The sequence below is a fragment of the Hyla sarda genome, unplaced genomic scaffold (genome assembly GCF_029499605.1).
Source record: "Hyla sarda isolate aHylSar1 unplaced genomic scaffold, aHylSar1.hap1 scaffold_22, whole genome shotgun sequence".
Classification (NCBI taxonomy): domain Eukaryota; kingdom Metazoa; phylum Chordata; class Amphibia; order Anura; family Hylidae; genus Hyla; species Hyla sarda.
This window is the reverse complement of record NW_026608872.1, coordinates 57,482-75,437: the sequence shown is the minus strand read 5'-3', so window position 1 is coordinate 75,437 and position 17,956 is coordinate 57,482. Positions and strand designations below refer to the sequence as shown.

General features: G+C 50.8%; 1 pseudogene; it reads left to right on the top strand.

The window, feature by feature from the left end:
* The first annotated feature begins 346 nt into the window (after positions 1-346).
* LOC130320334 (U2 spliceosomal RNA) lies at positions 347-449 on the top strand (annotated as a pseudogene).
* Positions 450-17,956: the final 17,507 nt, after the last annotated feature.

The following is a 17,956-nucleotide window of genomic DNA, read 5'->3' as shown; positions in this document are numbered from 1 at the left end:
GCAGGCAACACAGGTAAGTGTGTGCTTGTGTGTGTGTGTGTGTGTGTGTGTGTTTCCTATGCAGATCCTAAACCCAGTATCAAATGCAAGTAGGAGGAGTAAGAAGGGTTCCTGCCAAAGCCAGGTTATGGATTGCATTTAAAAATGGTCCATCAGAGTGAAATGGACTCCCATCTTCCTGCTTAGCAATAATGATATGGGTTTAGGGTCTGCTGTGTGTACTGGTGGGTGACTGCCACCCAGCCAGAGTGTGTATGGGAGGCTGCCAGCCAGCCTCCCTTCCTACAAGTAGTGATGGTGCATGTGAAGGGGACAGCGTTGGTTCCTCCCCTTTCACAGTTATCACTTCTCATCTTTCCTTTTGGCTGGTATCAAATGTAGTGTCTGTTTATATCAGTTTAATATCTGATATGTCCCCTATCTGGTAGCATATATTAAGTGCACCACCAGGTTTCAGTGTTGGAAAGAAAGATTACCTGTTTATTTACTACTGCTGCAGCTGCTTTCTGGCTAGTCCAGTGGGCCCCTACTGCAGGCAAAAGACAATAGGTGGTGCCGCTTGTGTCTGGCCCCTGTTGGAGCGACCAGGCACAGGACTGCTGCTGCTGCTGCTGAATGTCCTCTTTAATTGATTAAGCTCAGCAACCAGCACACCTGTGCAGGTTGGACATGACATGATAGGTAGAAGTCTTTCAGGTAGTGGGTGTTGAATCTTGTATGATGAGGTTTCTAGGAGGGGGTGTGTTATGCAGATTAGGGTGGATGGAGAGAGATCTGAGAAAGCCGTATGCTTTGGTGAGTCCTGGTTGGTATGGGTTTGTTGAGGTGTTCATGAGAAAGTTTGGTTTGATAGGTGTGAGACAGGATGTGTTAAAGGAGAAGAAGAGTATGGTGAAGTGTATTAGGGTGAAGGATGTTCAGTGTAATATTAATATGGTGAGAGAATAGAATGTGAGTAAAGTGTGGAAGAGTTTGGAGACAGATGGTATGACTAATAGACAGAGAGAGATTGTATGGCAGAGTTTGCATGGTGCATTGCCAGTGAGAGAGGTACAGAAGAGTCGGGGGATTGGAAGAAGTGAGAGATGTCCGAGAGAGGGTTGTGGAGGGAATGAGATTATTATGCATTTGTTTTGGAATTGTGATAGAGCGCAAGAAGTGTGGAAGGGAATTGGTCCGTTGGCTAAAGAATTTATGGGGGTAAGAAAGTGGTCTTTTGAAGTGATTATGTTTGGTCTGGGGGTGGTAGGTGGGAGGAAGGAGAGAATGTTATATGTGTTGTTAGCAATAATTAAGGAGGTATTGTGGGATGTTAGGAATTTGTATATACCGTATTTATCGTCGTATAACACGCACTTTTTAGGCTAAAATTTTTAGCCTAAAGTCTATGTGCGTGTTATACGCCGATACCACCCCAGGAAAGGCAGGGGGAGAGAGGCCGTCGCTGCCCGCTTCTCTCCCCCTGCCTTCCCTGGGGTCTAGAGCCCTGCTGCCGGCCCTTCTCACCCCCTGGCTATCAGCGCCGATAGTCCCCTTCGTCGTTGCTATGCGCTGCACGGCGCGGCGCATGACGTCAGTGCGCCGCGCCATTCATAGCAACGACGCAGGGGCTGCACGCCGGAGGCCTGCAGCAGCGCGGACCCGACCCAGGTAATTATGCCACCGGGGATGGGGGGAGGCAATGGGGCAGTGGCGCCGGCAATGGGTGCCGCTGCCCCTTCTCTCCCCCTGGCTGTCGGCGCCGCTTCTCTCCCCCTGGCTATCGGCGCCGGCAATGGGGCGCCGGTACCGATAGTCAGGGGGACAGAACGGGCAGCGGCGCCGATAGCCAGGGGGAGAGAAGGGCCGGCAGCAGGGCTCTAGACCCCAGGAAAGGCAGGGGGAGAGAAGCGGGCAGCGACGGCCTCTCTCGCCCTGCATTTCCTGGGGGTGTATCGGGGTATACACGCGCACACACGCACCCTCATTTTACCATGGATATTTGGGTAAACAACTTTTTTTACCCAAATATCCTTGGTAAAATGAGGGTGCGTGTTATAGGCCGGTGCGTGGTATACCCCGATAAATACGGTATTTAAGAAGAAGGATGTGTCGGTTGAAGAGTGTATGAGAATGATATTAGATAGATTGCATACTGTATATTTGTGGGATAAGAAGAGATTTGGAGAGGATGATGCGGAGGGGACTTGGAAGTTTTTAAAATGGAGACACGTTGTGAGGGTATGAGGGTGGTGTGTTGTTATGCTATGTACTTTGTTTTGGGGTGTATTTTGTTATATGTTGATAAAGTAACCTAATGATGAGTTTGGTGAATTGTGACTAAGTTCAGTAAATCTGAGAGGCAAACGTGAAGTAAACCTGAACGATTAAGTTTTAATTCAAACCTGAAGGTTTAAAAAAAAAAATAAAAATAAAAAAGTCTGTTTTTATCAGTTTAACCCCTTCAGGACGGAGCCCATTTTGGCCTTAAGGACCGGAGCGTTTTTTGCACATCTGACCACTGTCACTTTAAACATTAATAACTCTGGAATGCTTTTAGTTATCATTCTGATTCCGAGATTGTTTTTTCGTGACATATTATACTTTAACATAGTGGTAAATTTTTGTCGATACTTGCATCCTTTCTTGGTGAAAAATCCGTAAATTTGATGAAAAATTTGAAAATTTTGCATTTTTCTAACTTTGAAGCTCTCTGCTTGTAAGGAAAATGGATATTACGAATACATTTTTTTTTGGTTCACATATACAATATGTCTACTTTATGTTTGCATCATAAAATTTACGTGTTTTTACTTTTGGAAGACACCAGAGGGCTTCAACGGTCAGCAGCAATTTTCCGATTTTTCACAAAATTTTCAAACTCAGTATTTTTCAGGGACCAGTTCACGTTTGAAGTGGATTTGAAGGGTCTTCATATTAGAAATACCCCATAAATTACCCCATTATAAAAACTACACCCCCCAAAGTATTCAAAATGACATTCAGTCAGCGTTTTAACCCTTTAGGTGTTTCACACGAATAGCAGCAAAGTGAAGGAGAAAATTCACAATCTTCATTTTTTACACTCACATGTTCTTGTAGACCCAATTTTAGAATTTTTACAAGGGGTAAAAGGACAAAATTTTTACTTGTATTTGTAGCCCAATTTCTCTCGAGTAAGGACATACCTCATATGTCTATGTAAAGTGTTCAGCGGGCGCAGTAGAGGGCTCAGAAGGGAAGGAGCGACAAGGGGATTTTGGAGAGTACGTTTTTCTGAAATGGTTTTTGGGGGGCATGTTACCTTTAGGAAGCCCTTATGGTGCCAGAACAGCAAAAAAAAAAACCACATGGCATACCATTTTGGAAACTAGACCCCTCGGGGAATGTAACATGGGATAAAGTGAACCTTAATACCCCACAGGTGTTTCACGACTTTTGCAAATGTAAAAAAAAAAAAAAAAAAATTTTTTACCTAAAATGCTTGTTTTCCCGAAAAAAATTTATTTTTAAAAAGGGTAATAGCAGAAAACACCCCTAAAAATTTGAAGCCCAATTTCTCCCGATTCAGAAAACACCCCATATGGGGGTGAAAAGTGCTCTGCTGGTGCACTACAGGTCTCGGAAGAGAAGGAGTCACATTTGGCTTTTTGAACGCAAATTTTTCTCTGGGGGCATGCCGCATTTAGGAAGCCCCTATGGTGCCAGGACAGCAAAAAACCCCCCACATGGCATACCATTTTGGAAACTAGACCCCTCGGGGAACGTAACAAGGGGTTAAGTGAACCTTTATACCCCACAGGTGTTTCACGACTTTTGCATATGTAAAAAAAAAAAATTTTTTTTTACCTAAAATGCTTGTTTTCCCAAAAATTTTACATTTTTAAAAAGGGTAAAAGCAGAAAATACCCCCCAAAATTTGTAACCCAATTTCTCCCAAGTACGGCGATACCCCATATGTGACCCTTAACTGTTGCCTTGAAATACGACAGGGCTCCAAAGTGAGAGCGCCATGCGCATTTGAGGCCTAAATTAGGGATTGCTTAGGGGTGGACATAGGGGTATTCTACGCCAGTGATTCCCAAACAGGGTGCCTCCAGCTGTTGCAAAACTCCCAGCATGCCTGGACAGTCAACGGCTGTCCGACAATACTGGGAGTTGTTTTGCAACAGCTGGAGGCTCCGTTCTGGAAACAGTGGCGTACCAGACGTTTTTCATTTTTATTGGGGAGGGGGGGGGGGGGCTGTGTAGGGGTATGTGTATACGTAGTGTTTTTTACTTTTTATTTTATTTTTTGTGGTAGTGTAGTGTAGTGTTTTTAGGGTACAGTCACACGGGCGGGGGTTCACAGTAGTTTCTCGCTGGCAATTTGAGCTGCAGCAGAAAGTTTGCGGCAGCTCAAATTTGCAGCCAGATACTTACTGTAATCCTCCGCCCATGTGAGTGTACCCTGTACGTTCACATTGGGGGGGACATCCAGCTGTTGCATAACTACAACTCCCAGCATGCCCGTTGGCTGTCGGTGACTGCTGAGAGTTGCAGTTTTGCAACAACTGTAGGCACACTGGTTATGTATCACTGAGTTTGTGACCTAACTCAGTGTTTCACAACCAGTGTGCCTCCAGCTGTTGCAAAACTACAACTCCCAGCATGTACGGTGCATGGTGTACGGTGACTGCTGAGAGTTGTAGTTTGCAACAGCTGGAGGCACACCGGTCGTGAAACACTGAGTTAGGTAAAAAAAAACTCTGAGTTTCACAACCAGTGTGCCTTCAGCTGTTGCAAAACTACAACTCTCAGCAGTCACCGACAGCCAACGGGCATGCTGGGAGTTGTAGTTATGCAACCAGCAGATGCACCACTACAACTCCCAGCATGCACTTTAGCTGTTTGTGCAACCTGGGAGTTGTAGTTATACAACAGCTGAAGGTACACTTTTCCATAGAAAGAATGTGCCTCCAGCTGTTGCAAAACCATAAGTCTCAGCATGCCCATAAGGGAATGCTGGGAGTTGTGGTGGTCTGCCTCCTGCTGTTGCATAACTACAGCTCCCAGCATGCCCTTTTTGCATGCTGGGAGCTGTTGCTAAGCAACAGCAGGAGGCTGTCACTCACCTCCAACGATCCAGACGCTGCAGGTCAGTCCCGCCGCCGCAGCTGCTCCTGGGGCCCCGATCCCAACAGGGGCGCCGGGGATCGGGGTCCCCAGCACCCGGGGTGCACGTCCCGCACCCGCTCACGTCCTCCGGAAGAGGGGCGGAGTGGGTGCGGGAGTGACACCCGCAGCAGGCGCCCTGATTGGTCGGCCGGTAATCCGGCCGACGAATCAGGGCGATCGTGAGGTGGCACCAGTGCCACATCACCCCTGCAGGCTCTGGCTGTTCGGGGCCGTCAGAGACGGCCCCGAACAGCCAGATATTCCGGGTCATCGGGTCACTGGAGACCCGATTGACCCGGAATTGCCGCAGATCGCTGGACTGAATTGTCCAGCGATCTGCGGCGATCGCCGACATGGGGGGGCATAATGACCCCCCTGGGCGATATGCCGGGATGTCTGCTGAACGATTTCAGCAGGCATCCGGCTCCGGTCCCCAACCGGCTAGCGGTGGGGGCCGGAATTCCCACGGGCGTATGGATACGCCCTCGGTCCTTAAGGACTCGGGATGCAGGGCGTATCCATACGCCCTATGTCCTGAAGAGGTTAATATCTGATCTGTCACCTATCTGATACCATAGATTAAGTGCACCACCAGGTTTCAGTGTTGGAAAGAAAGATTACCTGTTTATTTGCTGCTTCAGCTGCTTGCTGGCTAGTCCAGTGGGCCCTTACTGCAGGCAAAAGACAATAGGTGGTGCCGCTTGTGTCTGGCCCCTGTTGGAGCGACCAGGCACAGGACTGCTGCTGCTGCTGCTGAATGTCCTCTTTAATGGAATAAGCTCAGCAACCAGCACACCTGTGCAGGTTGGACATGACATGATAGGTAGCTGTCTTTCAGGTAGTGGGTGCTGAATCTTGTTAATTGACATGGGGGTGTCATTGCTGTTGATTGACCATGCATTGGTACTGTGGTATTGGAATAATAAAAACAAATGTTGCCAGCCAGCCATCCATTGCAATAATGGATAGGACATCAGCTATGAGGCATTTGTTTGTACAAACTGCTGCTCACAACTAATGTTGTAATATAGTGTCTCCATCTGCTGGTGGTATTGAATAAGCAATAGTGCAATGATAGGGTCTGAAAAAGAAGAAAAATAAGAATCAGCAGCATAGGAAAAAAGGAGGAAAGAAGGAAAACATGGAGAGAAGAAAAAAAAGAAGGTAAAAAAAGGTGAAAACATGTTTAAAAACGTGTTTCCATCTCTCTCTCTCTCTCTCTCTCTCTCTCTCTCTCTCTCTCTCTCTATATATATATATATATATATATATCAATATCTATCTATCTATCTATCTATATATATATATATATATATATATATATATATATAAAATTTAGATGAAGGGGAGCACCTTGCTCAAGGATTCCAGATCCGTGTGGGTGCACAGCTTCAGGAACAGACCAATTCCCAAGTAATATCAAAAGCAAAGTAGAAGCGGCACTCCAAAATATAAATAAAGCGTGTATTTATTCACACATCTGTGCAGAAAGCGACGTTTCGGCTCGACAATAGAGCCTTTCTCAAGCATGCTTGAGCAAGGCTCTATTGTCGAGCCGAAACGTCGCTTTCCTCACAGATGTGTGAATAAATCCACGCTTTATTGATATTTTGGAGTGCCGCTTCTACTTTGCTTTTGATATATATATATATATATATATATATATATATATATAAAAGAAAAAAAAATATATATATAGAGAGAGAGAAAGATAAATATATATATAGAGATAGATAGATAGATACACATACATACACATAGGCGTGCACACGGGGTGTGCCGGGTGTGCCCAGGCACACCTTAATCCAGTGGCGTTGCGACCCGGGTGCGGCCCGCACCGGGTGACACCAAGACGCTCCGCAGCACCCCCCATCTGTGCCCGACCGTCCTTCACCAGCCCAGACCTCCGCCCCCCCCCGTCAGGCGCACCGCACAGCGCTGCCTCCTGCTCCTGTTTGTGCCCCGCTCCGCTCTGGCTCACCTTCAGTTGGTTCGGTCATGTGACGGCACGTTACTGCCGTCACATGACCTTCAGGACGTCACGCTGTATTCAAGGACGCCGGCCCCAGAGCGTGACGTGACGGTACGCGGTTCGCAGGATTACCGCGCTGAGTGAGTGAATGTTATTTCAACCTGCCTACTGAGTCTGGGGGGATAGGGTTAATCTGGGAGGTACTTCATTCCTACAGGGGGGGAGAGGGGGTTAAACTGGGGGGTTCTACCATCCTACTGGGGGGAGGGGGTAATCAGGGGGTACTACCTTCTAACAGGGTGGGGGGATAGGGTTAATCTGGGGGGTACTGCATTCCTACAGGTGGGGAGGGGGTTAATCTGGTGCCCCGAGTAGGCAGGTAGTACCCCCAGATTAACCCCCTCCCCCCAGTAGGATAGTAGTACCCCCAGATTAACCCCCCCCCAGTAAGAAGGTAGTACCCTCATATTAACCCCCTATTCCTGCCAGTAGGAAGGTAGCACCCCCAGATGCTGGTGGCCTCCATGTCTATTTTGCTTTTGTAGGGAACTGTACTGCACCTAATGTGGCGAATTATACTGCACCTAATGTGGGAACTATACTGTACCTAATGTGGGAACTATACTGCACCTAATGTGGGGGAACATACTGCACCTAATGTGGGAACTGTACTGCCAACCTAATGTGGGGGAACTATACTGCACCTAATGTGGGGAACTATACTGCACCTAATGTGGGGAACTATACTGCACCTAATGTGGGGGAACTATACTGCACCTAATGTGGGGGAACTATACTGCACCTAATGTGGGGGAACTATACTGCACCTAATGTGGGGAACTATACTGCACGTAATGTGGCAAATTATACTGCACCTAATGTGGGGGAACATACTGCACCTAATGTGGGAACTATACTGCACCTAATGTGGGGAACTATACTGCCAACCTAATGTGGGGGAACTATACTGCACCTAATGTGGGGAACTATACTGCACCTAATGTGGGGAACTATACTGCACCTAATGTGGGGGAACTATACTGCACCTAATGTGGGGGAACTATACTGCACCTAATGTGGGGAACTATACTGCACCTAATGTGGGGGAACTATACTGCACCTAATGTAGGGGAACTATACTGCCAGCCTAATGTGGGGGAACTGTACTGCACCTAATGTGGGGGAACTGTACTGCACCTAATGTGGGGGAACTGTACTGCACCTAATGTGGGGGAACTGTACTGCACCTAATGTGGGGGAACTGTACTGCACCTAATGTGGGGGAACTGTACTGCACCTAATGTGGGGGAACTGTACTGCACCTAATGTGGGGGGAACTATACTGCACCTAATGTGGGGAACTATACTGCCAACCTAATGTGGGGAAACTGTACTGCACCTAATGTGGGGGAAGTATACTGCACCTAATGTGGGGAACTATACTGCACCTAATGTGGGGGAACTATACTGCACCTAATGTGGGGGAACTATACTGCACCTAATGTGGGGAACTATACTGCCAACCTAATGTGGGGAACTATACTGCCAACCTAATGTGGTGGGACTTATACTGCACCTAGTCTGGCGGGACTTATACTGCACCTAATGTGGGGGAACTATACTGCACCTAATGTGGGGGAACTATAGTAACTGTGTGCGTATATATATATATACACGCGCGCAGCGTGAGTTTGTGCTTTAGGGTGCACACCCTAATGCAATAGGCTGCGCACGCCTATGTACATACATACATACATATGTGTGTATTGATGGAGTTGCAAACAACATGGGTGCACTTGACAAACTCAGCACAGCTATTCCCCATTGTAAGATTGTTGCATGCAGGACCCTTAGCACTGTGATATGCTACTCAATACCGTTGGCGTGGCCAGGTGTAAATAACATCTCACCTTTGTTGTGTAAGTAACCATGGAGATTGTGATGTCGCCTAGGCCCACCAAAGAACAGCCTTGTCAGAAGCAGAGCCAGACATGAGAGCAAGCAAGCGAGCCAGAAATGAGTGCAAGCTAGCGAGCCAGATATGAACGCGAGCAAGACATGAGAGCAAGCGAGCGAGCCAGATATGCGAGCGAGCGAGACATATAAGTGAGCGAGCCAGACAAGTGAGCAAGAGAGCGAGTCAGATATGAGAACGAGCTAGCCAGATATGCGAGCGAGCAAGCCAGATAAGAGAGCGAGCCAGACAAAAGAGCAAGCGAGTAAGCCAGATATGAGAGAAAGCGAGCGAGCCAGATGAGAACGAGCGAGCCAGTTATGATAGCATGCAAGCAAGCCAGATATGCGAGCGAGCCAGACAAGAGAGAAAGCGAGCCAGATATGATAGCAAGCGAGCAAGCCAGATATGAGAGCGAGCCAGATAAGAGAGCGAACCAGACAAGAGAGAAAGCAAGCGAGACAGATATGAGAGCGAGCGAGCCAGATATGAGAGCGAGCCAGACATGAAAGCAAGCCAGATATGAGAGCGAGCGAGCTAGACATGAGAGCAAGCGAGCGAGCCAGATATGAGAGCGAGCGAGCCAGATATGAGAGCGAGCGAGCCAGACATGAGAGCAAGCGAGCCAGATATGAGAGCGAGCGAGCCAGACATGAGCGCAAGCGAGCGAGCCAGATATGAGAGCAAGTGAGTGAGCCAGATATGCGAGCGAGCCAGACAAGAGAGCAAGCGAGCGAGCCAGATATGAGAGCAAGCGAGCGAGCCAGATGTGAGAGCGAGCCAGATAAGAGAGCGAACCAGACAAGAGAGAAAGCAAGCGAGACAGATATGAGAGCGAGCGAGCCAGATATGAGAGCGAGCCAGACATGAAAGCAAGCCAGATATGAGAGCGAGCGAGCTAGACATGAGAGCAAGCGAGCGAGCCAGATATGAGAGCGAGCGAGCCAGATATGAGAGCGAGCGAGCCAGACATGAGAGCAAGCGAGCCAGATATGAGAGCGAGCGAGCCAGACATGAGCGCAAGCGAGCGAGCCAGATATGAGAGCAAGTGAGTGAGCCAGATATGCGAGCGAGCCAGACAAGAGAGCAAGCGAGCGAGCCAGATATGAGAGCAAGCGAGCGAGCCAGATGTGAGGGCGAGACAGATAAGAGAGCGAGCCAGACAAGAGAGCAAGCGAGTGAGCCAGATATGAGAGCAAGCGAGCGAGCCAGATGTGAGAGCGGGCGAGCCAGATATGCGAGCGAGCCAGATAAGAGAGCGTGCCAGACAAGAGAGCAAGCGAGCGAGCAAGCCAGATGTGAGAGAGAGCGAGGCAGATAAGAGAGCGAGCCAGACAAAAGAGCAAGCGAGCCAGATATGAGAGCAAGCGAGCGAGCCAGATGTGAGAGCGAGACAGATAAGAGAGCGAGTCAGACAAGAGAGCAAGCGAGCGAGCCAGATATGAGGGCAAGCGAGCGATCCAGATATGAGAGCGAGCGAACCAGACATGAGAGCGAGCCAGATATGAAAGCAAGCGAGCGAGCCAGATATGCGAGCGAGCAAGCCAGATAAGAGAGTGAGCCAGATATAAGAGCAAGCGAGAGAGCCAGATGTGAGAGCAAGCGTGCCAGATATGCGAGCGAGCCATATAAGAGAGCGAGAGACAAGAGAGCAAGCGAGCGAGCCAGATATGAGAGCGAGCGAGCCAGATGTGAGAGCGAGACAGATAAGAGAGCGAGCCAGACAAGAGAGCAAGCGAGCGAGCCAGATATGAGAGCAAGCGAGCGAGACAGATGTGAGAGCGGGCGAGCCAGATATGCGAGCGAGCCAGATAAGAGAGCGAGCCAGACAAGAGAGCAAGCGAGCCAGCCAGATATGAGAGTGAGCGAGCCAGACATGAGAGCAAGCGAGCGAACCAGATATGAGAGCGAGCGAGCAAGATAAGGGAGCAAGCCAGACAAGAGAGCAAGCGAGCGAGCCAGATATGAGAGCAAGCGAGTGAGCCAGATGTGAGAGCGAGCCAGATAAGAGATCGATCCAGACAAGAGAGCAAGCGAGCGAGCAAGATATGAGAGCAAGCGAGCGAGCCAGATGTGAGAGCGAGCGAGCCAGATATGCGAGCAAACCAGATAAGAGAGCGAGCCAGATATGAGAGCAAGCGAGCGAGCCAGATGTGAGAGCGAGCAAGCCAGATATGAGAGCGAGCCATATAAGAGAGCGAGACAGACCAGAGAGCAAGCGAGCGAGCCAGATATGAGAACAAGCGAGCCAGCCAGATATGAGAGCAAGCGGGCAAGCCAGATATGAGAGCGAGCGAGCCAGATAAGAGAGCGAGCCAGATATGAGAGCAAGCGGGCGAGCCATATATGAGAGCAAGCGGGCAAGCCAGATATGAGAGCGAGCGAGCCAGATAAGAGAGCGAGCCAGACAAGAGCGCAAGCGAGCGTGATAGATATGAGAGCAAGACAGTGAGCCAGATATGCTAGCGAGCGAGCCATATAAGAGAACGAGCCAGACAAGAGAGAAAGCGAGCGAGCCAGATATGAGAGCGAGTTAGCCAGACATGAGAGCAAGCGAGTGAACCAGATATGAGAGTGAGCGAGCCAGACATGAGAGCAAGCGAGCGAGCCAGATATGAGAGCGAGCAAGCCAGACATGAGAGCAAGCGAGCGAGCCAGATATGAGAGCGAGCGAGCCAGACATGAGAGCAAGTGAGCGAGCCAGATATTATAGCGAGCGAGCCAGATATGCGAGCCAGATATGAGAGCGAGAGAGTCAAACAAGAGAGCAAGCGAGCGGGCCAGATATGAGAGCAAGCGAGTAAACCAGATATGAGAGCATGCGAACGATCCAGATATGAGAGCGAGCAAGCCAGATAAGAGAGCAAGCGAGGGAGCCAGATATGAGAGCAAGCGAGCATGCCAGATATGAGAGCAAGCGAACGATCCAGATATGAGAGCGAGCGAGCCTGACATGAGAGCAAGCGAGCGAGCCAGATATGTGAGCGAGCGAGACATGAGAGCAAGCGAGCGAGCCAGATATGAGAGCGAGCTAGCCAGATATGCGAGTGAACCAGATAAGAGAGCGAGCCAGACAAGAGAGCAAGCGAGCGAGCCAGATATGAGAGCAAGCGAGCGAGCCAGATTTGAGAGCAAGAGACCATGCCAGACAAGACAGCAAGCGAGCGAGCCAGATATGAGAGCGAGCCAGAAATGAGAGCAAGCGAGCGAACCAGATATGAGAGCAAGCGAGCAAGCCAGATATGAGAGCGAGCGAGCCAGACATGAGAGCAAGCGAGCAAGCCAGATATGTGAGCGAGCGAGCGAGACATGAGAGCAAGCGAGCGAGCCAGAAATGAGAGCGAGCTAGCCAGATATGCGAGTGAACCAGATAAGAGAGTGAGCCAGACAAGGGAGCAAGCAAGCGAGCCAGATATGAGAGCAAGCGAGCGAGCCAGATATGAGAGCAAGAGAGCATGCCAGACAAGACAGCCAGCGAGCGAGACAGATATGAGAGCGAGCCAGAAATGAGAGCAAGCGAGCAAGCCAGATATGAGAGCGTGCCAGATAAGAGAGCGAACCAGACAAGAGAGCAAGCGAGCGAGACAGATATGAGAGCGAGCGAGCCAGACATGAGAGCAAGCCAGATATGTGAGCAAGCGAGCCAGACATGAGAGCAAGCGAGCGAGCCAGATATGAAAGCGAGCGAGCCAGATATGAGAGCAAGTGAGCGAGCCAGATATTAGAGCAAGCGAGTGAGCCAGATATGCGAGCGAGCCATATAAGAGAGCGAGCCAGACAAGAGAGCAAGCGAGCGAGCCAGATATGAGAGCGAGCCAGATAAGAGAGCAAGCCAGACAAGAGAGCAAGCGAGCGAGCCAGATGTGAGAGTGAGTGAGCCAGATAAGCGAGCGAGCCAGATATGAGAGCAAGCGAGTGAGCCAGATATGCGAGCGAGTGAGCCATATAAGTGAGCGAGCCAGACAACAGAGCAAGCGAGCGAGCCAGATATGAGAGCGAGTGAGCCAGACATGAGAGCAAGTGAGCGAGCCAGATATGAGAGTGAGCGAGCCAGACATGAGAGCAAGCGAGCGAGCCAGATATGAGAGCGAGCGGGCCAGATAAGGGAGCAAGCCAGACAAGAGAGCAAGCGAGCAAGCCAGATATGAGAGCGAGCGAGCCAGATGTGAGAGCGAGCCAGATAAGAGATCGAGCCAGACAAGAGAGCAAGCGAGCGAGCAAGATATGAGAGCAAGCGAGCGAGCCAGATGTGAGAGCGAGCAAGCCAGATATGCGAGCAAACCAGATAAGAGAGCGAGCCAGATATGAGAGCAAGCGAGCGAGCCAGATGTTAGAGCGAGCAAGCCAGATATGAGAGCGAGCCATAAAAGTGAACGAGACAGACCAGAGAGCAAGCGAGCGAGCCAGATATGAGAACAAGCGAGCCAGCCAGATATGAGAGCAAGCGGGCAAGCCAGATATGAGAGCGAGCGAGCCAGATAAGAGAGCGAGCCAGATATGAGAGCAAGCGAGCAAGCCATATATGAGAGCAAGCAGGCAAGCCAGATATGAGAGCGAGCGAGCCAGATAAGAGAGCGAGCCAGACAAGAGCGCAAGCGAGCGTGATAGATATGAGAGCAAGAGAGTGAGCCAGATATGCTAGCGAGTGAGCCATATAAGAGAACGAGCCAGACAAGAGAGCAAGCGAGCGAGCCAGATATGAGAGCGAGTGAGCCAGACATGGGAGCAAGCGAGCGAGCCAGATATGAGAGCGAGCAAGCCAGACATGAGAGCAAGCGAGCGAGCCAGATATGAGAGCGAGCGAGCCAGACATGAGAGCGAGCGAGCCATACATGAGAGCGAGCGAGCCAGACATGAGTGCAAGCGAGCGAGACAGATATGAGAGCGAGCCAGATAAGAGAGTGAACCAGACAAGAGAGCAAGCGAGCAAGCCGGATATGAGAGGGAGCGAGCCAGACATGAGAGCAAGCAAGCGAGCCAGATATGAGAGCGAGCCAGCCATAAGAGCAAGCGAGCGAGCCAGATATGAGAGCGAGCGAGCCAGACATGAGAGCAAGCGAGCCAGACAAGAGCGCAAGCGAGCGAGCCAGATATGAGAGCAAGCGAGTGAGCCAGATATGCGAGTGAGCCATATAAGAGAGCGAGCCAGACAAGAGAGCAAGCGAGCGAACCAGATATGAGAGTGAGCGAGCCAGACATGAGAGCAAGCGAGCGAGCCAGATATGAGAGCCAGCGAGCCAGACATGCGAGCGAGCGATATATGAGAGCGAGCAAGCCTTACATGAGCGCAAGCGAGCGAGCCAGATATGAGAGTGAGCCAGATAAGAGAGCCAACCAGACAAGAGAGCAAGCGAGCGAGCCGGATATGAGAGGGAGTGAGTCAGACATGAGAGCAAGCGAGCGAGCCAGATATGAGAACGAGCAAGCCAGACATGAGAGCAAGTGTGCGAGCCAGATATAATAGCGAGCGAGCCAGATATGTGAGCAAGCGACCCAGATATGAGAGCGAGAGAGCCAGACAAGAGAGCAAGCGAGCGACCCAGATATGAGAGCATGCGAGTAAGCCAGATATGAGAGCAAGCGAACGATCAAGATATGAGAGCGAGCAAGCTAGATAAGAGAGCAAGCGAGCGAGCCAGATATGAGAGCAAGCGAGCAAGCCAGATATGAGAGCAAGCGAGCGATCCAGATATGAGAGCGATCGAGCCAGACATGAGAGCGAGCGAGCCATACATGAGAGCGAGCGAGCCAGACATGAGTGCAAGCGAGCGAGACAGATATGAGAGCGAGCCAGATAAGAGAGTGAACCAGACAAGCGAGCAAGCCGGATATGAGAGCGAGCGAGCCAGACATGAGAGCAAGCGAGCCAGACAAGAGCGCAAGCGAGCGAGCCAGATATGAGAGCAAGCGAGTGAGCCAGATATGCGAGTGAGCCATATAAGAGAGCGAGCCAGACAAGAGAGCAAGCGAGCGAACCAGATATGAGAGTGAGCGAGCCAGACATGAGAGCAAGCGAGCGAGCCAGATATGAGAGCCAGCGAGCCAGACATGAGAGCGAGCGAGCGATATATGAGAGCGAGCGAGCCTTACATGAGCGCAAGCGAGCGAGCCAGATATGAGAGTGAGCCAGATAAGAGAGCCAACCAGACAAGAGAGCAAGCGAGCGAGCCGGATATGAGAGGGAGTGAGTCAGACATGAGAGCAAGCGAGCGAGCCAGATATGAGAACGAGCAAGCCAGACATGAGAGCAAGTGTGCGAGCCAGATATAATAGCGAGCGAGCCAGATATGTGAGCAAGCGACCCAGATATGAGAGCGAGAGAGCCAGACAAGAGAGCAAGCGAGCGACCCAGATATGAGAGCAAGCGAGTAAGCCAGATATGAGAGCAAGCGAACGATCAAGATATGAGAGCGAGCAAGCTAGATAAGAGAGCAAGCGAGCGAGCCAGATATGAGAGCAAGCGAGCAAGCCAGATATGAGAGCAAGCGAGCGATCCAGATATGAGAGCGATCGAGCCAGACATGAGAGCGAGCGAGCCATACATGAGAGCGAGCGAGCCAGACATGAGTGCAAGCGAGCGAGACAGATATGAGAGCGAGCCAGATAAGAGAGTGAACCAGACAAGAGAGCAAGCGAGCAAGCCGGATATGAGAGGGAGCGAGCCAGACATGAGAGCAAGCAAGCGAGCCAGATATGAGAGCGAGCGAGCCAGCCATAAGAGCAAGCGAGCGAGCCAGATATGAGAGCGAGCGAGCCAGACATGAGAGCAAGCGAGCCAGACAAGAGCGCAAGCGAGCGAGCCAGATATGAGAGCAAGCGAGTGAGCCAGATATGCGAGTGAGCCATATAAGAGAGCGAGCCAGACAAGAGAGCAAGCGAGCGAACCAGATATGAGAGCAAGCGAGTAAGCCAGATATGAGAGCAAGCGAACGATCAAGATATGAGAGCGAGCAAGCTAGATAAGAGAGCAAGCGAGCGAGCCAGATATGAGAGCAAGCGAGCAAGCCAGATATGAGAGCAAGCGAGCGATCCAGATATGAGAGCGAGCGAGCCAGACATGAGAGCGAGCGAGCCATACATGAGAGCGAGCGAGCCAGACATGAGTGCAAGCGAGCGAGACAGATATGAGAGCGAGCCAGATAAGAGAGTGAACCAGACAAGAGAGCAAGCGAGCAAGCCGGATATGAGAGGGAGCGAGCCAGACATGAGAGCAAGCAAGCGAGCCAGATATGAGAGCGAGCGAGCCAGCCATAAGAGCAAGCGAGCGAGCCAGATATGAGAGCGAGCGAGCCAGACATGAGAGCAAGCGAGCCAGACAAGAGCGCAAGCGAGCGAGCCAGATATGAGAGCAAGCGAGTGAGCCAGATATGCGAGTGAGCCATATAAGAGAGCGAGCCAGACAAGAGAGCAAGCGAGCGAACCAGATATGAGAGTGAGCGAGCCAGACATGAGAGCAAGCGAGCGAGCCAGATATGAGAGCCAGCGAGCCAGACATGAGAGCGAGCGAGCGATATATGAGAGCGAGCGAGCCTGACATGAGCGCAAGCGAGTGAGCCAGATATGAGAGCGAGCCAGATATGAGAGCGAGCCAGATAAGAGAGCCAACCAGACAAGAGAGCAAGCGAGGAGCCGGATATGAGAGGGAGCGAGTCAGACATGAGAGCAAGCGAGCGAGCCAGATATGAGAACGAGCAAGCCAGACATGAGAGCAAGTGTGCGAGCCAGATATAATAGCGAGCGAGCCAGATATGTGAGCAAGCGAGCCAGATATGAGAGCGAGAGAGCCAGACAAGAGAGCAAGCGAGCGACCCAGATATGAGAGCAAGCGAGTAAGCCAGATATGAGAGCAAGCGAACGATCAAGATAGGAGAGCGAGCAAGCTAGATAAGAGAGCAAGCGAGCGAGCCAGATATGAGAGCAAGCGAGCAAGCCAGATATGAGAGCAAGCGAGCGATCCAGATATGAGAGCGAGTGAGCCTGACATGAGAACAAGCGAGCGAGCCAGATATGTGAGCGAGCGAGACATGAGAGCAAGCGAGCGAGCCAGATATGAGCGAGCTAGCCAGATATGCGAGTGAACCAGATAAGAGAGCGAGCCAGACAAGAGAGCAAGCGAGCGAGCCAGATATGAGAACAAGCGAGCCAGTTAGATGTGAGAGCGAGCGAGCCAGATATGAGAGCGAGCCAGATAAGAGAGTGAGCCAGACAAGAGAGCAAGCGAGCGAGCCAGATATGAGAGCAAGCGAGCAAGCCGGATATGAGAGCAAGCCAGATATGAGAGCAAGCGAGCTAGCCAGATTTGAGAGCGAGCGAGCCAGATATGCGAGCGGGCCATAAAAGAGAGCGAGACAGACAAGAGAGCAAGCGAGCGAGCCAGATATGAGAGCAAGCGAGCCAGACAGAAATGAGAGCAAGCGAGCCAGTCAGATGTGAGAGCGAGCGAGCCAGATATGCGAGCAAGCCAGATAAGAGAGCGAGCCAGACAAGAGAGCAAGCGAGAAAGCCAGATATGAGAACGAGCGAGCCAGACATGAGAGCAAGCGAGCGAGCCAGATATGAGAGCGATCGAGCCAGATAAGAGAGCAAGCGTGCGAGCCAGATATGCTAGCGAGCAAGCTAGATAAGAGAGCGAGCCAGACAAGAGAGCAAGCGAGCGAGCCAGATATGAGAGCAAGCGAGCGAGCCAGATGTGAGAGCGAGACAGATAAGAGAGCAAGCCAGACAAGAGAGCAAGCGTGCGAGCCAGATATGCTAGCGAGCAAGCCAGATAAGAGAGTGAGCCAGACAAGAGAGCAAGCGAGCGAGCCAGATATTAGAGCGAGCGAGCCAGATATGAGAGCGAGCAAGACAAGAGAGAAAGCGAGCTAGCCAAATATGAGAGCAAGCGAGCGAGC